The sequence below is a fragment of the Sparus aurata genome, chromosome 21 (genome assembly GCF_900880675.1).
Source record: "Sparus aurata chromosome 21, fSpaAur1.1, whole genome shotgun sequence".
NCBI lineage: Eukaryota > Metazoa > Chordata > Actinopteri > Spariformes > Sparidae > Sparus > Sparus aurata.
In genome coordinates this window covers 33,725,705-33,745,047 of record NC_044207.1, presented here as the reverse complement: position 1 = coordinate 33,745,047, position 19,343 = coordinate 33,725,705, and the positions used below count along the sequence as shown (strand labels likewise).

General features: G+C 44.8%; 1 pseudogene; it reads left to right on the top strand.

Annotated features, from left to right (window-relative positions):
* The first annotated feature begins 3,387 nt into the window (after positions 1-3,387).
* On the top strand, positions 3,388-13,620 carry LOC115572846 (uncharacterized; annotated as a pseudogene).
* The last annotated feature ends 5,723 nt before the right edge of the window (positions 13,621-19,343 follow it).

Sequence of the window (19,343 nt, the reverse complement as noted above, 5' to 3'; positions counted from 1 at the left end):
ACATTCAGGGCCGCGATCAGCTTTTATTTAAGTGGACTTAAGGAAAGGACTGTATCGACTGTTCTCAGGTCTGATGTTACTGAAGGGCCAGACAGCTGTGAGAGAACAGAGTTCCTTGCTTTTAGATACCTGTTTTATTACAGAAGACTGAATGTTTCACCCAATTGCTCAAAAGATGCCAAGCTGTTGTCTATGAACACATCTTTAAAGCCTTCCCAATTCCCTTCCTGTGCAATTCTGGAAAGACCAAGTCCTGAGTGGACGGTTTGAAAAGGTGCTTTGATGCATTTGGACTCAGGAGAAAGAAACTGTGGCATCCAGAATATCTTCTAAATCGGGCCCATATTCTGAGAGAATGTTGGACTTTCGATTTTAAAGAGAAATTAAGTCAAGAAACTTATTTGATTTCTATTTTCTTTCAGGTTCTAAGAGGCTTATTGATTTTGTGTAGTTTAAGTTTGTTTCAGCTGGACTCTGCTCACATTTTAAGCTACGTAATCTTCAGTGTTTGACACTTTTTGGGGGTGTTACGAAAAGGTGAACCAAAGGGGATAAACTGGGGTTGGGCAGCCGGGAGCCAAAGGGGTTAAACTGGGGTTGGGCAGCCGGGAGCCAAAGGGGTTAAACTGGGGTTGGGCAGCCGGGAGCCAAAGGGGTTAAACTGGGGTTGGGCAGCCGGGAGCCAAAGGGTAAAAACTGGGGTTGGGCAGCCGGGAGCCGAAGGGGAAAAACTGGGGTTGGGCAGCCGGGAGCCGAAGGGGAAAAACTGGGGTTGGGAAAAGGGGAGCCGAAGGAGAAAAACTGGGGTTGGGCAGCCAGGAAGCCAAAAGAGAAAAACTGGGGTTGGGCAGCCGGGAGCCAAAGGGGAAAAATTGGGGTTAGGAAAAGGGGAGCTAAAGAAGAAAAACTGGGGTTGGTCAGCAGGGGAGCCAAAGGAGAAAAACTTGGGTTGGGCAGCCAGACTGCTGACACTAGAGCTGGGGCACTGGGCAGCGGCGAAGAACAGCAGAACAGGTGTCCGGATGTCAGGGAGTCAGGACCTGGCTGGGCACGACTTGAGGGAGGCACTTGATTGGCTGAGCGGGCTCCCCAGAGAGGGGACACTTGGGGCCAGTCTTAGCTGTCAATAGTCCTTTGCTGAGGACTAGCAGGCCCTGGAGCTGATGGGAGGCTGGGAAACACCTGAGCTAACAGGAGGCCAACAGGCTGGTGGCTCACAGATATATGGGAATCATTGCAATGTAATTGGTCAAATTAAATCTTTCCAAGCATAGCCACTCCAGGTATGAGTTCTGCGGTGCCCGAAGCTTCCCCAAACCAGGGCTTATAGAACAGCTTCATTTCTATTCTGGTTATGGCCTTAAGCTTCTCCATGATATCCATGTTGTTATTCAAAATAAGACACAAATTGTCTCATATGTACATGAATTGTGTGCCGTTGACTGCTGGGTCCATATGGTCGGATCGTTCTGTTACTGTGTGGTAAGAAGAGGACCCAAATACAGGAAAGATTCAGGAGGCAGACACGGTTCAGGAAGTAAAGGCCAGTTTTATTAAACAAAAGCTGAATGATCCAAGAAAACCAGAAAGAAGTCAGAAGGCCAAAAGTATCAACAAAAGAGCTTAACCAAAGTGCAAACAAAAGCAAAGTACAAATTAATGAAAACACAAGGAACAAAGACGAGAACACACCGTAAGGGGAGATGGAGAAACACTTGAATCACTGGTGGACGTTGGACTGACACACGGGGGAACACACGAGGGAGACACAGGAGAAAACGTAATGAACTGACAAAGACAAGACGGAGAACAAAGACTATACACAAACACTAACAAGGGGATGAGGTGCAGGTGGGACGTGGCGTGGAAAGGACAGGTGAGGGAAAGGAACGGTAAAACACCGGAAGGAGGGAAATCACACAAAGGGAGGAGCTGAAAAGCAACACACGATATGAGAAGGCACAATTACAAAATAGGACAACACGCACAGAACAACAAAAAACTGAATCAAGACAAGCAACGTATTCCGATAGGACTGCTATGAAACGGGCGTGCAGCCGTGTTTATCTCTATTCCTCCACTTACCCACATGTACAAGTACACACATATGTTCAGAGTGACATGTGATCTTATTAACGACTTGTTGGAGACTCGTGGTTAATGACCTCGCTATGACATTAGATACTTGTGTCTCGTGGTATCACCCCCAGCATCACCACATGCTTATTCATTGCTTGAGTTTGTCTTAGTGCTTTAGTTTCATAGTTTAGCTGCTGTAGTTGAATGATGGATTTTTGTTGATTGAAGTTTTATTGATTTGATATTTGTTAACATTGATAAATTCTGTTACATACTGAACAGTTTTCTGTGATTATTTTGTGAATATGTTTTGTGGTAACTGCTGGTTTTGTCAGTGCTCAGATTAATTTCCTTCGCTGTTCCTTTAATTCAAAATAATTTAGAAAAAATAAATAATTTAAAAAAATATATTTACATTAAAATTGGTCATTTTGTTTTTTATTGTTCCGTTGATTTTCCTGAAGATGAAACTTCAGAATGATGCGTTCATGTTTGGGTTTTTAGTTGATTTATTTCCTGTATTATTTTTTAGGGTCTGATCACTTCCTGTCGTTGTGTGTGTCCTTTTTCCTCTTCACCTGTGTTTCATTAGTTAATTAGTCCTTGTGTATGTAAGTCAGTGTTTTCTCTCAGTTGTCAGTCAGTCATGTCAGCATCTCATTCCTGCGTTTGGTCCCAGTGTCTCTTCACAGTTCCTACTTTTGTCCCAGTGACTTTACAGTTTGTCTCAAGTTTTTGTGTTTGCCTTTAGTTTTTTCTTGGATTCTTATCAGTCTGCTTTAGTTGCCTTTATGGATTCAGCTAGTTCTATGAAGCTCAGTTTTATTTTTTCAACCTTTGGCCTCGGTTCTTAACGTTTGGATCCTCAGTGTTTGTCCTCAGTCGGACGATCCTGGGTCATAAAGTCATCATGTCAGTCTGCACCTGAACTGCAGAGTCAAATGATCTGATGCATTCATGTTGTGGGATTCAGAGAAGGAACAAGAAGCTTATTTGATTTCATTGTTTGAAAGCATCTCACATTAAAACACACCTTTTAATCCAGATTATATTCTGAGTTTAACGTGTTCATCTGCTGTTTTAAAATCACCATGAAAAACTTTAATAAAACTTTATTTTAGGAGAACAAACGAGCTGATTATAGAAACTGTTGAGTTGTCATCAAACCCTCTGATTCTAAGAAGAGTTCACCTCCTTAAAACTGAAGTGATCAGTGTTTTTAAAAGAGAAATGATCTCTGTTGTGAACGAGTGTTAAACACACAGCGTTTCTCTCAAACCTCCTCTTCCTGGAATGAAGCACAGCTGGATCAGCCCTCCCTCTTCTTCCTGCTCTCAAACACAGCAGCTCCACTCTGTCACTACATTTCCTTGTTCCCTCCCCTTCAGATCAGCACTTTGAAAATGGGTGTAACCAGGAAGTGAGAGAGCTGACGAGCCCCGTTCACTGCAGAATCACATGTTGTTCAGATCAGAGCTCAGACCAGTTTCAGTTATCAGGAAGTGAATCTCAGACAGTCGTTGACACTCGGAGGTGAAATGGCGCAGCAAAACAATCAGCTGGACCGAGAAAAAATCTGCTGTTCCGTCTGTTTGGATCTACTGAAGGATCCGGTGACTATTCCCTGTGGACACAGCTACTGCATGAACTGTATTAAATCCCACTGGGACACAGAGGATGAGAAGAAAACCTACAGCTGCCCTCAGTGCAGGAAGAGCTTCATACCGAGGCCTGTCCTGGTAAAAAACACCATGTTAGCAGATTTAGTGGAGGAGCTGAAGAAGACTGAACTCCAAGATGCTCCTGCTGATCACTGCTATGCTGGACCTGAAGATGTGGCCTGTGATATCTGCACTGGGAGGAAAACTGAAAGCCCACAACTCCTGTCTGGTCTGTGTGGTCTCTTACTGTAAGAAACACCTCCAACCACATCATGATGTACCTCCATTAAAGAAACACAAGCTGGTTGAGCCCGACAAGAACCTCCAGGAGAACATCTGCCCTCGTCACGATGAGCTGATGAAGATGTTCTGCCGTACTGATCAGCAGTGTATCTGTTATCTCTGCTCTGTGGACGAACATAAAGGCCACGACACAGTGTCAGCTGCAGCAGAGAGGACTGAGAGGCAGAGAGAGCTGGAGGGGAGTCGACACAACATCCAGCAGAGAATCCAGGACAGAGAGGAAGATGTGAAGCTGCTTCAACAGGAGGTGGAGGCCATCAATGGCTCTGCTGATAAAGCAGTGGAGGACAGTGAGAAGATCTTCACCCAGCTGATACGTCTCATGGAGAAAAGACGCTCTGATGTGAAGCAGCAGGTCAGATCCCAGCAGGAAACTGAAGTGAGTCGAGTCAAAGAGCTTCAGGAGAAGCTGGAGCAGGAGATCACTGAGCTGAAGAGGAAAGACGCTGAGCTGAAGAAGCTCTCACACACAGAGGATCACACCCAGTTTCTACACAACTACCCCTCACTGTCAGCACTCAGTGAGTCTACACACTCATCCAGCATCAATATCCGTCCTCTCAACTACTTTGAGGATGTGACAGCAGCTGTGTCAGAGGTCAGAGACAAACTACAGGACGTCCTGAGAGAGACGGGGACCAACATCTCACTGACAGAGACTGAAGTGGATGTTTTACTGCCAAACCCACAACCAGAGCCCGAGACCAGAGCTGGATTCTTAAGATATTCATCTGAAATCACGCTGGATCCAAACACAGCAAACAGACATCTGTTATTATCTGAGGGGAACAGAAAAGTAACACACATGAGTCGACAACAGTCTTATTCTAGTCACCCAGACAGATTCACTATGTGGCCTCAGGTCCTGAGTAGAGAGAGTCTGACTGGACGTTGTTACTGGGAGGTGGAGTGGAGAGGAGGAGGAGGAGGTGAAGTAGCAGTCGCATACAAGAATATCAGCAGAGTGAGTGGATTTGGACGAAATGACAAATCTTGGTCATTAGATTGTCACAATGACAGTTATAAGTTTTATCACAACAAAGTCAAAACTCCCGTCTCAGGTCCTCGGTCCTCCAGAGTTGGAGTGTTCCTGGATCACAGTGCAGGTATTCTGTCCTTCTACAGCGTCTCTGAAACCATGACTCTCCTCCACAGAGTCCAGACCACATTCACTCAGCCTCTCTATGCTGGAGTTTGGATTAATCCTGACTCCTCTGCTGAGTTCAGTTAAGTCAAATAGACAGAAGTCATTTAAGGGTCAGTGAGTTAAATTCTGAGTTTTAACTCTTAAATTTATTCTGTCTTCATGTTTGTGGCTGATTGTTGTGTTGTGTCTTCACCTGTCAATCAAACATTGTGGGCGGTACTTTGACATCTTGTCATCTGTTGTTGTGTAAATGTCTGAGTGTGTTTAGGTGGCGCTCCTTCCTGTGTCTGTTTAACCATGGAGGCTCTCACTGCTCATGATGACTTTTGTTCAGCTGAACTGACATTTGTCTGCATGAAGATATAAACTTCTCTGTGCTCTAAATGTGTGTTGAATATTTGTACTGATGTGTTTGCATGTTGTTCTCATCACTCTGTACAGTTTTAAATTCATCTAGAATCACATTTACATTTCTTTGTTTGGCAGAACAAAAGCTGTCGTTGTTCCGATCGTCACACAAATTCAATAATATGTGAGGAAGATCATCCACACAATCAGTTTGTTTGAATCTCAGCTACGTACAAGAACACAATAAATGAAGTGAAATCATTGAACAAGAGTCATTGAACAGACTTTACTGATGGGACGTGTGAACAAACTGAAGCTTTACATCATGAATAAACCAACATGAACAAAGTCTTTTCTTGTCGTCTTCATTCCAGGGTCTCACACAGAGCTGATGGAGAACATGTGACACTAATATGAGAGTATAACTGAGGCAGTTTTCCTCCTGAAACACCACAAAGTTCACAGTTCATGTTCAGAGCTGAAGCCGTCAGAAAATCATCAAGTGCATAAATTATTCTCCACATTTGGTTACAAGTATTTCCACGTTGTTGGATCATAATTCTAGAAGTCAGGGAACTTAAAAACCCTCAAATGTCACATTCCTAAATATTATTTACAAGCTGAGAGCTGATGTGAATAATATCTGTAAAGGTGAAACTCTTCTCTCCCATCTTTCCCGTGTGACCTGAATGCAGCATCAGTGTTCCAGACTGTGACTCCTGTGAACAAAGTGACACAGTGTGATGTTACATATATTTAAATGTGTCTTTACTGATGTTGTTTGAAGCTGCCAAAGGCTCAGTGAAGTCTCCACATGTCTTCCTGCAGTGAACATCACAGCAGGTTAACAAGTGAACTGTGAAAACTGATGCAGGACACAAGAGGGCGCCGTCATCCTGCTGACCAGAGATGTAGTGGAGGTTAAAGCAGCTCCACACACTTTGTCTGCAGGTTATTAAGATGATGAGAAACTATCTAAATGTGTCATATATCTTGGACCTCTGTAAGTCCAGAGTCCAAATGTTCCTGTATTGCAGTCTGCTGTTGGAGAGTTGTGTACTCAGCTCTTCGTTACCTGCAATCTTGCACAAACAGTTCAGGTCTGTGTTACCTCTGATCCTGATCCTTTTCCTGTCTGTTCCCTGTTCCCCTGTGGTATGTGCTCTTTGGACTTTGATTTTGTCATTGTTGCCCTTTTGATTTGAACCTAGCTTTTCATTTGAACTTTACTTTTTTTTTGCACTTTTTCTACTGTTTGATTCGCTACTTTGGCTTTTTGGATCTGGATTATTTTTGTATCTGGCTCCCTTGGTTTTTGAATTCAGCTTTAAATAAAGCTTGGCCATAGGGGGGGGGGAAGTTAGGACAATTCCAATGGCCCCTGACTGATAGGGACCCGATAAAAATAGGTAAAATAAAAAACTAATATAACATTATTAAACCATAATCATTGTCTATATATTTCGAATATAATAATACATTTAATGATCACTTTGTTTTTACTTGCTTTTGGCAGTAAAAGTTAAATATCCCCAGGCCAATGATCAAAAAGTAAACGTCCATATTGACCGACCACCCCCCTGTATCTGCATGAAATGGTTTGGTCCTGCCTTAACGCACTTATCAGTACTGTGTTTAGTTGCAGTCAGTAGATGCGCCAAAACTACAGTGATCGCAATGTTGCCTAAATCAAAATCTGGTTTTCGAAAAAGGAAAGAGAGGAACGAGAGAAAGGAAAGACGAAGGACAGCGTGTCAATCTGTAACCCAGTTTTCACCAAGACAGGTGTGTAGCCTTCAGTCTGTGAGTGTATTAACCTGCTGGCTTAATGTCCATAGTGAAATAAGCTAGCTAGCTACAGACTAGTGTTAGCCTACATTTCATCAACATTTAATCAGTGCTGGAAAACGTTTAGCAAGATATTCATGTTAAATCATTGTCCCTGCTCCTTTTAGCAGACTTAACAACAGATGAGTCAGCAGCAGCCCAGTCTCCCTGTAACTGTCCCAGTGAAGAAGGTGAGCAACACTGTGCTCATGCCAGTTAGCATCACTGCAGGGAGTCTGTGGAGAGTTCTCTGTCTCTTTCTTGCTGTTTTTACCATTGCAAAAAAGAAAAGGAAATGTTTATTAATGACAGAAATTCAAACACAAATTATTTTCTCACATAATGGCACACAAAGGCAGTGTATAATTAAAATAAACATGTTGGTCGAACAGATACATCAAGTGCATCATCATCAGCAGTAGCAGCAGCAGCTGTCAGTCGGCCCCCTATAAAATAAAAATAGCCTATAATCCATATTTATTACAGAATGATTTTCATGTATTAAAAGAGTTCTGAAATAAAAAGAGCATATGCAGGTTTATATATGATATAGTTAAAACTCAGCTATCACTAAAGTAGAATGTTTGGTCAGTAGTTTGGGACTCTCACCTTCCTTTGCAGTAGGAACAGAGGAGAACATTTCTGCTGCATGCAGACAGTGTGACTCAGTACAACTCTCAGTACAATCAGAGAAATGTTTATATTTTCTGGAAATCAGAAGATTAAATCGCAGTGACCATATAGCCTCATATATGTATTGTTACACCCCAGATCCAAAGCCACCACCTGTGAGTCTACAGCTGTGGAGATAAATTAGACCTGCATGCGGGACTACATTCTTTTCACAAATATGGGAATAATAGTAAAAAATATCATTAAAATGCATAGTTTTATATAAAACGGCATCAGATGTTTTTGCCAGCCTATACAAGGGCCCAATTAGATTTCTTTTCATGGGGACCAAAATCCCTGGCGGTGCCCCTGAGCTCCCTTTGTGTTTCCCCATATCCTTGCCTCCTGTGAGTAACTGCGTTTGGGTCCACCTCCTATTTCCTCTGTTTTCCCTTTAACCCCAAGCGTTACAGAATGACGGGACCAAGTAAAATAGACCCAGCATTAATGGCCTGGAGATTATCCGATGGTATCAGGACTTTATGACAAATCCTGCTAGGAGGGCTCGTCAAATTGCTGTTAGCAACCGTTTCTTCCGGGCCACAGCCCAAACCCACACCTCAGCTCCAGCCCCAGCCCATGCCTTGGCCTCAGCCACAGCCCGGCTACCAGCCCAGGCCTCAGTCTCAACCCCAGTGCCTGCCAATCCTGAAATGTTTCCTTTCTGGGGAACCCGCCTGGCCTACAAAGTTCCCCCACCAAGAAAGCGACGTTCTTAGCAGCGTCCAGGCTCCCTAAGGTCTGGCGCCCTTTTTTGCTGTTCCTCACCGCCACCCAGGGCTTTGCCCCCTTTGCTGTTCTGCACCCTGGAGCCATGCCTAGTCAACGCCTCTGAACCATTCCTGCCTGGAGATCCAGCTGTACTGTCGGTGGCCCAGTTCGCACCTGCCAGTGACTCCCAGTCAACACCTGCCAGCGGTTCCAGTTGGTGGACTGGTTGACATTTTCTCCAAGTCCTGTGCCTGGCCCAAGTTCGGCGGGACAGCCGTGTCCTGTGCCTGCCCCTTGGTCGGCGGCCCGGCCTTGTCCAGTCCCTGCACCTCGGTCGGCGGCCCGGCCGAGTCCTGTCTCTGCACCACGGTCGTGTCCCTGTCCCAGCTTCTCGGTCGGAGGCCTGGCCGAGTCCTGTCCCTGCTCCTTGGTCAGAGGCCTGGCCAAGGTCGTTTGCTGCCAGCGCCTCTCCGTTGGCTCCCAGGCCGAGAGCTGCCAGCGACCCGTCGACTCCGTGGGCTCCCAGGTCAACACCTCCCGGCGAACCACCGTCGGTGGTCCTGCTAAGGCCCAGGAGGGTTTCCCAGCCAGCGGCCCGGCCTCCAGTGGGTTCCAGCCTGTTGGTTGGACTTCATGCTGGACATGAATATATTGCCTTCAGGGAAATATAACTCTGTTGTCTTTGAATTTATGAAAATAGGAATGATGGCTCCATCCACGTTTGTCTAAGAGATGAAGGCCTGTATTGAACCAGTGGACACCAGGAAGAGCGGACGTTTGAATACATTAGCATCTAAAGCGCCATGTTGTTGTCCTCGCCGAATTAATGTTAACCTCAGTCAAGGTCAGGTACATATGATCCTGCTGACTTTTATACTCTGATGCATTTTTATATGTTTACAGTATTTGGATTCCCCAAGTTTGTGTTTTATTTAATGTGAGATGCATTTAAACAAATGAGTGACTTCTTCGGCTCTGAACCCAAAAGGACGTGACTGCATCATAGCTTTTCATTCTGCGGCTCAGTTGGTGACACTTATGTTTTATTGTATAGGATTTTTTTTTAGGCCCCTATATATCACTCTGATTTATGCCAGTAACATCTGATTTTTGTCCCTCTTCCTTAATCAGACAGAAATACAGATTTAATAAGACGCTGTGTTTCACCGTTTCTTTACATTCACATGTTGGTTTTAAGACAAAAGAAGAAATCTGCAAATTTAACTTTTTCATTAATTGAAAAACCAAATAATCTTTACTAAGAGAAAACAAAATGGTTTCCCAACATTCATCAGTAATATCTGTGTCAGCATCTTTCTTTCTGCTCACACGAACATTTGCTTTTAGTTGTGATGGTTGTTGAAGCTGGTTGAGGGTTGTGGGGTCTTTTTCATTGAACTTACTTTGTTGCAGAACGTCATCCATGTCAGTAATCTCATTTTGAGTTGAGCTTTATTAGAAACCCCCGCCCCCTTGCTCCCTCACTGCTGATGACTTTGCAACTTACTTTACCAAGAAAGTAAAAGGCATCAGCTCCTCATTTGCTCCTATGCCCACCCTGAAAACACCTCCCCAACCCTCACCTTTCTCCAAAACATTGCTCACGACATCCTGCCATTCCTCGCCTCTCTGATCAACTTCTTCTTCACTTCAGGTCTTATTCCAGCTCCTTTCAACACAGCCACAGTAAAGCCACTCCTAAAGAAACCCACCTTAGACTCAGCTGACATCTGAAACTACAGACCTGTATCTCTTCTCTTCCATTCCTCTCTAAAACACTGGAACACAGAGTCTAAAACCAACTGTCCTCCTGTCTTTCACAAAACTACCTCCTAGACTCTAATCAGTCAGGCTTCAGGACCGCTCACTCCACTGAGACGGGCTTCCTCACAGTGACTGAGTCGCTCGACTTATCTTCTGCGATTGACACGGTCAACTACCAAATCCTTCTCTCCATCTTCTGCTCTTCTGCAGAAGACTCAAAACTCATTAGTTCAGACTTCACCTCGAACCGCATAGCATTACTCCTTTATGTCTTTCTTTTGTTCATTCTTTCTTTGTAAATCTAAAAATACAAAGTGGAATATTTCTGCATTGAAATGTATCAAACCAACATTTCTTTAGTTTTTGCCACAAAAAGATGAATTGATGTGTTTGCTTGGTTTAGCTGGACTCTGCTCTTATTTTACGGTCAGAAATCTTCAGTGTTTGACCCTTTTTAAGAGCGATTCTTCTCCATTTTCAGTTTCTGCTGCCAGTTGTACAGTTCAGGTGCACTACAGTGTGTTTCTGTGTGAACAACTGTACTGATGAACTTAAAATCACAGTGTGATCAGAACCCAACAGCTAATGTTGGCTCGTTGTGACAAAACTCAGCATATATGTATAAAAATGTGGATTTCCCAGATTCATCTGGCCATCATGACAGTCTCCATCTGAACTGCAGTCAAATGAGTTGATGCATTCATGTTGTGGGATTCAGAGAAGGAACAGGAAGCTTATTTGATTTCATTGTTTGAATGCATCTCACATTTAAATACACCTTTTAATCCAGTAAAATCTTGAAAAACTTTAATAAAACTGTATTTTAGAAGAAAAAATGAGCTGATTGTGAAAACTGGAGAGTCGTCATCAAACCCTCTGATTCTAGAGTAGAGTTCACCTCTTAAAAACTGAAGTGATCAGTGTTTTTAAAAGAGAAATGACCTCTGTTGTGAACGAGTGTTAAACACACAGCGTCTCTCTCAAACCTCCTCTTCCTGGAATGAAGCACAGCTGGATCAGCCCTCCCTCTTCTTCCTGCTCTCAAACACAGCAGCTCCACTCTGTCACTATATTTCCTTGTTCCCTCCCCTTCAGATCTGCACTTTGAAAATGGGCGTAACCAGGAAGTGAGAGAGCTGGCGAGCCCCGTTCACTGCAGAAACATAAAGTTATTGCGACTCAGAGGTGAGATGGCTCAGCAAAACAATCAGCTGGACCAAGCAAAGTTCTGCTCACGTCACGATGAGGTGATGAAGATGTTCTGCCGTACTGATCAGCAGTGTATCTGTTATCTCTGCTCTGTGGACGAACATGAAGGCCACGACACAGTGTCAGCTGCAGCAGAGAGGACTGAGAGGCAGAGAGAGCTGGAGGGGAGTCGACACAACATCCAGCAGAGAATCCAGGACAGAGAGGAAGATGTGAAGCTGCTTCAACAGGAGGTGGAGGCCATCAATGGCTCTGCTGATAAAGCAGTGGAGCACAGTGAGAAGATCTTCACCCAGCTGATCCGTCTCATGGAGGAAAGACGCTCTGATGTGAAGCAGCAGGTCAGATCCCAGCAGGAAACTGAAGTGAGTCGAGTCAAAGAGCTTCAGGAGAAGCTGGAGCAGGAGATCACTGAGCTGAAGAGGAAAGACGCTGAGCTGAAGAAGCTCTCACACACAGAGGATCACAACCAGTTTCTACACAACTACCCCTCACTGTCAGCACTCAGTGAGTCTACACACTCATCCAGCATCAAGATCCGTCCTCTCAAGTTCTTTGAGGATGTGACAGCAGCTGTGTCAGAGCTCAGAGACAAACTACAGGACGTCCTGAGAGAGACATGGACCAACATCTCACTGACAGTGACTCAGGAGTTTACTGTCAAACCCACAACCAGAGCCCGAGACCAGAGCTGGATTCTTAAGATATTCACGTGAACTCACACTGGATCCAAACACAGCATACACACATCTGTTATTATCTGAGGGGAACAGAAAAGTAACATACATGAGTCAACAGCAGTCTTATAATGATCACCCAGACAGATTCACTTGGTATTCTCAGGTCCTGAGTAGAGAGAGTCTGACTGGACGTTGTTACTGGGAGGTGGAGTGGAGAGGTAAAGAAGTTGATGTAGCAGTCGCATACAAGAATATCAGCAGAGCAGATAATGAATCCTTGTTTGGACAAAATGAAAAATCTTGGTCATTAAAGTTTTTCAATGACAGTTGTGACTTCTATCACAACAACGTATTCACTCCTGTCTCAGGTCCTCGGTCCTCCAGAGTTGGAGTGTACCTGGATCACAGTGCAGGTATTTTGTCCTTCTACAGCGTCTCTGAAACCATGACTCTCCTCCACAGAGTCCAGACCACATTCACTCAGCCTCTCTATGCTGGAGTTTATGTTTGTTATTCTGACTCCACTGCTGAGTTCAGTAAAGTCAAATAGTCAGAAGTCATTTAAGTGTCAGTGAGTTAAATTCTGAGTTTTAACTCTTAAACTTATTCTGTCTTCATGTTTGTGGCTGATTGTTGTGTCGTGTCTTCACCTGTCAATCAAACATTGTGGGCGGTACTTTGACATCTTGTCATCTGTTGTTGTGTAAATGTCTGAGTGTCTTTAGGTGGCGCTCCTTCCTGTGTCTGTTTAACCATGGAGGCTCTCACTGCTCATGATGACTTTTGTTCAGCTGAACTGACATTTGTCTGCATGAAGATAGAAACTTCTCTGTGCTCTAAATGTGTGTTGAATATTTGTACTGATGTGTTTGCATGTTGTTGTTTCTCTTCCATTGCATGAGTCTAAAGAGAGAAAGCAGCAGAGCTTCATTTGTCCTACAGATTTAGTTCTCATCACTCTGTACAGTTTTAAATTCATCTAGAATCACATTTGCATTTATTTGTTTGGCAGAACAAAAGCTGTCATTGTTCCGATCGTCATACAAATACAGTAATATGTGAGGAAGATCATTTATTATGTTCTTGTACGTAGCTGAGATTCAAACAAACTGATTGTGTGGATGAAGTGAAATCATTGAACAAGAGTCATTGAACAGACTTTACTGATGGGACGTGTGAACAAGCTTTACATCATGAATAAACCAACATGAACAAAGTCTTTTCTTGTCGTCTTCATTCCAGGGTCTCACACAGAGCTGATGGAGAACATGTGACACTAATATGAGAGTATAACTGAGGCAGTTTTCCTCCTGAAACACCACAAAGTTCACAGTTCATGTTCAGAGCTGAAGCCGTCAGAAAATCATCAAGTGAATAAATTATTCTTCACATTTGGTTACAAGTATTTCCACGTTGTTGAATCATAATTCTAGAAGTCAGAGAACTTAAAAACCCTCAAATGTCACATTCCTAAATACTATTTACAAGCTGAGAGTGAATAATATCTGTAAAGGTGAAACTCTTCTCTCCCATCTTTCCCGTGTGACCTGAATGCAGCATCAGTGTTCCAGGCTGTGACTCCTGTGAACAAAGTGACACAGTGTGATGTTACATATATTTAAATGTGTCTTTACTGATGTTGTTTGAAGCTGCCAAAGGCTCAGTGAAGTGTCCACATGTCTTCCTGCAGTGAACATCACAGCAGGTTAACAAGTGAACTGTGAAAACTGATGCAGGACACAAGAGGGCGCCGTCATCCTGCTGACCAGAGATGTAGTGGAGGTTAAAGCAGCTCCGCTCACTTTGTCTGCAGCTTTTAGTTAAAGGAGACTTATTGTGCTCATTTTCAAGCTCATATCTTTATTTCAGGTGTCTCTGAAATTAAAAGAAGACAACATTTTATTGGAATTGTAGGGGAATGGGTATATCATTTATCATAGGTGTATTATTCTTTTTAAAAAATGTTATTGATGTATGGGGTCCTGACGATGATAGTCCTATTTTTACAATGATTTATCTCTCTTAATCTCTAACCTGTCAGAGCAGTACTTTATAGCAGGTAATATGAATTGCACTTTGGACCCAGTGAAAGATTGTTCAACAGGCATCGACAATACAAAGGCCAAATCAAGAAAACTGATCCAACAGTTCATGAAAGATTTGAATCTGTTGGATATTTGGAGACATCTTGATCCTAGCACAATATCTTACTTATGCTACTCTAGTAAATCGATTAATTTTTTATATCTGCACGATTACTTTGCAGGATTAAAGATTGTCAGTACCATAGTGTAGTTATCTCTGGTCGTGCAACAGTTTCATTAACATATATCAATAATAAAATGGTGTGCGACCATGGAGCCAGAACGGTGACTTTAAAATCTGGCATCCCAAAAAAAAATTGGCATTGAAAACAAAACCAGTACTGAAAAAAGAAACATTGTCATTGAAACATTTGTATTGAAAACAGTTGTATTGGCATTGAAACAAGTATTGGCACTGAAAAAACTCAGTTCATGTGAATAATATCACTATTCTTACAATGACTCCTTTGAGTCGAAGCGAATAAACTCAACAAGTCAGTATGCGGGGAAAGTCAGCTTTGATTGTGCTACTGTGGTTCATAGTAAAGTACAACAGATGGCTGTAATCAAGTAACAGACACATATTTTCATAACTTACTGACTTTTCTCCAAGCTCTCTCCTTTATTGTCCGGTCTCTGTATGCGTGCACAGCGGTGCGGTGGTACAGAGCTCGGGGGCAGACCAGAGCACTGCTGTCGCCCCTGCAGCCCCGGCTCGGAGCGACAGGCTGTTCTACTGTTGTGCTAACTGTGGCTACTTCTCCGTGCTCGGCGCTCCGGTACTACTACCACACTCCATATGCATATAGAGACCGGAGCTCTGGAGCTCAGGGACAGAACCAGATACACAGAGACTTGGACACATCAGGAGAGAGCTTTAAGAAAAGTCCGCGAGGTTGTTGGACTCTGTCTTGCCCATCAACGGCCGGCATATGGGCCATAAAATGGTGTATTATGGCTGGCCCGTCCAGCCCCGCCTTCCCGCAGGCTGCTGCCATTACCTTCTCAAATGATGTGCAAACCACGCTCTACTTGCCCCTTCCCTCAGGCCCCTCCCTCCCGATGCCAAAACAGTGACAGTTGAAAAAAAAGTGACATGAAGAAAAAATCTGAAGATTGTCATTGAAAAATACAAAAAAAGTCCCAATGAAATAAAATGATAAGATTTTCTGATTTGAATTATTTGAATTACTTTCTTTTTTCAGTGCCAATACTTGTTTCAATGCCAATACAACTGTTTTCAATACAAATGTTTCAATGACAATGTTTCTTTTTTTAGTACTGGTTTTGTTTTCAATGCCAATTTTTTTTTGGGATGCCAAATTTTAAAGTCACCGTTCTGGCTCCATATGCGACCCCCATTAATGGTGTCTTCAAACAGGATGGTTTCAGGACCCATTATTCAAAGAATTCCTAGGTAAACAAATAGAGCTACACTTTTAAACTCATACATGTAAAACCTCAGCATCTATAAGATGGGAAGCAATCATAGTATATATTATGGGTCAAATTATTAATTTTGTCGACAGAATCGACAGATTGCCCAATGAGAAAAAGATATATATCAGAAAACAACTGACAATACAGATGATCATGATAAACAAACTGCTACTAAGGGACTAATGAAATGTCTGCGAGTTGAGCACCAACAAAAGCATCCAGGGATCTTATTCTTTCAGTCATGACCCAAAGTTAATGACCATAGGTGAGGGTAGGAACGCAAAGCTCAGCTGTCTCTTCACCACGACAGACCGATACAACGACTGCATTACTGCAGCCGCTGCACTGATCCGCCTGTCAAACTCACGCTCTATCCTTCCCTCACTCATGAGCAAGATACTTAAACTCCTCCAGTTGAGGCAGAAACTCTCCCCCAACCTGGAGGGAGCAGGCCGCTTCTTTCCGGGTGAGAACCATAGCTTCAGGCTTGGAGGTTCTGATTCTCAGTCTGGCCGCTTCACACTCACACTTCACACTGCAAACTGCCCCAGGACATGCTGGAGGTCATGGCTGGAAGGAGCCAACAAGAGAACATAATTTGCAAAAAGCAGAGATGAAATCAAGTGGCTCCCGAACCAGACCCACTCCGGCCCCTGGCTGCGCCTAGCAATTCTGTCCATAAAGATAATGAACAGAACCGGTGGCAGAGGCCAGCCCTGCTTGAGTCCAACATGCACTGGGAACAGGTCTGACTTACTGCCAGCAATGCGAACCAAGCTCCTGCTCCGGTCGTTCAGGGACCGTACAGCCCTTAGCAGAGGGCCTCCGACCCCGTACTCCCAGAGAATGCCACAAGGGACACGGTCGAATGCTTTCTCCAAGTCCACAAAAGACATGTGGACTGGTTGGGCAACCTCCCATGAACCCTCTAGCACCCTGCAGAGGGTATAGAGCTGGTCCAGTGTTCCGCGGCCTGGACAAAAACCGCATTGTTCCTCCTGAATCCGAGGTTCTATCAACTGAATTCTCCTCTCCAGTGCCCTGGAATAGACTTTCCCAGGGAGGCTGAGGAGTGTGATCCCCCAATAGTTGGAACACATCCTCTGGTCCCCCTTTTTGAATAGGGGGACCACCACCCCGGTCTGCCAGTCCAGAGGCACTGTCCCCGACATGTGAGCCAAGGCAGCCCCACAACATCCAGAGACTTGAGGCACTCAGGGCGGATCTCTTCCACCCCTGGTGCCTTGTCACTGAGTAGCTTCTGGACCACCTCAGTGACTCCAGCTTGGGTGATGAATGAGTCAACCTCTGAGTCCCCACCCTCTGCTTCCTCTATTGAAGGCATGTCAGTGGGATTGAGGAGATCCTCAAAGTATTCCTTCCACAATGTCCCAATATCGAGGTCAACAGCTCCCCACCTCCACTATAAACAGTGTTGGCGGAGGTCTGCTTACCCCTCCTGAGGCGCCGGATGGTTTGCCAGAATTTCTTTGAGGCCGACCAATAGTCCTCCTCCATGGCCTCCCTGAACTTTTCCCAGACGCAAGTTTTTGCTTCCGCCACTGCCCGTGCTGCCGCACGCTTGGCCTGCCCGTCAACTGCCTCGGGACCAGGCTTGGGGGACTCCTGAAGCAGCTGACGGCAGCTTCTACTTCTTCAGCTACTTCAGCTTGACAGCAACCCTTACTTCCGAAGTCCATCACCGGGTTCGGGGATTGCTGCCACGAAAGGCGCCGTAGACCTTACGGCCACAGCTCCCCACAGCCGCATCAACAATGGAAGTAGAGAACATGGTCCATTCGGACACAATGTCCCCAGCCACGTGAAACATATGGACCCTTATGCTTGAACATCGTGTTTGTTATGGACAAACTGTCACTAGCACGGAAGTCCAGTAACAAAACACTACTTGGGTTCAGATCGGAGAGGCTGTTCCTCCCGGTCATACCCCTCCAGGTAACACTGTTGCTGCCCACATGAGCATTGAAGTCCCCCAGTAAAACGACGGAGTCCCTGGTTGGAGCACTCTCCAGCACCCCTCCCACGGACTCCAAGAAGGCCAGTTATACTGCACTGCTGTTCGGCCCATAAGCCGAGACAGCAGTGAGAGACCTATCCCCGACCCGAAAGCCCAGGGTGACGACCCTCTAATTCACCGGGATAAACTCATGGCGGCTGAGCTTTGGAGCTATAAGCAAGCCCACACCGGCTCGCCGCCTTTTACCGCGGGCAACTCCAGAGTGGAAGAGAGTCCAGCCTCTCTCAAGGAGTTGGGTTCTAGAGCCCAGACTGTGCATGGAGGTGAGCCCAACTATCTCTAGCTGGTACCTCTCAACCTCCCGCACTAGCTCAGTCTCTTTCCCCGCCAGTGAGGTGACATTCCGTGTCCCCATGGCTAGAGTCATCGTCCGGGGATTGGGTCGTCGGGGCATTCAGACTAAGAACAGTTCTAAAGCCCCTAATGAATAGGATACCAACAAGGAAGTTTACATTGTCCGGAATGGACCTTTCTTGTGAGTTGCTGCAGTGTGATCAGTCCAGTCCAGTTTATTGTTCTGGTGAACTCACAGGTACATGTAAGATGTCATCATCTCAGTGTCCGTTCCCAGGATGTTCACCTGTGTGCAGGGATGTTTGTGCCTGCAGAAATCCACCACCAGCTCTTTGGTCTTCCCGGCGTTGAGCTGGAAGTAGTTCCACTGGCACCAGTCCACAAAGTCCTGAATAAGTTCTCTGTAGGCTCTGTAGTCCCCGTCCCTGATGAGGCCGACAACAGCAGAGTCATCAGAGAACTTTTGTAGATGGCAGTGAGGGGATTGGTGGTAGAAGTCTGCGGTGTACAGGGTGAACAGGAAAGGGGCCAGGACCCCGACTTTCTATAGTCGAATTAAAACACCTAGATAATTTGCTTGATAGTCACATTACTCCTGCTTGTATACGTTCCATCAGATTGGATTCGGATTTTGTGTTCAGCGCAGGCTCGCCATTTTTTTCACGGGCCGTGCGCCGGAAGTAGAAGGAGGCGATAGTCGTGTTGTTGCCAGAAATAGAAAACAACACAATGAATCTTTCCTCCTAAATCACCACAAGCAAGAGCGCCATTGTGAATCTAGTTTCTGTAATTATCATGTACACCATATACGAAGTGTACAAAGATGTAGCTTCGTCTCGCTCTTCGTACACCAGCTTTCTCGAATGCCGAGGCAGTTTGTTGTTGCTGGTGACGTAAAGAGGTCACCCGGAGGTGGCTCTGTTACCACTAGTTGAAATGGGTACAGCGCCACCTAGCGTACCGGGGTGTGACATGCTCTGGACAATAATTCGATTTTCTCACCAGCATGTATACTCGGACATTTGCAGTTGTCAGATTGAGTAGCATAGTCGAACTATGGCTGTAATCTGACTAAACTGTGCATGT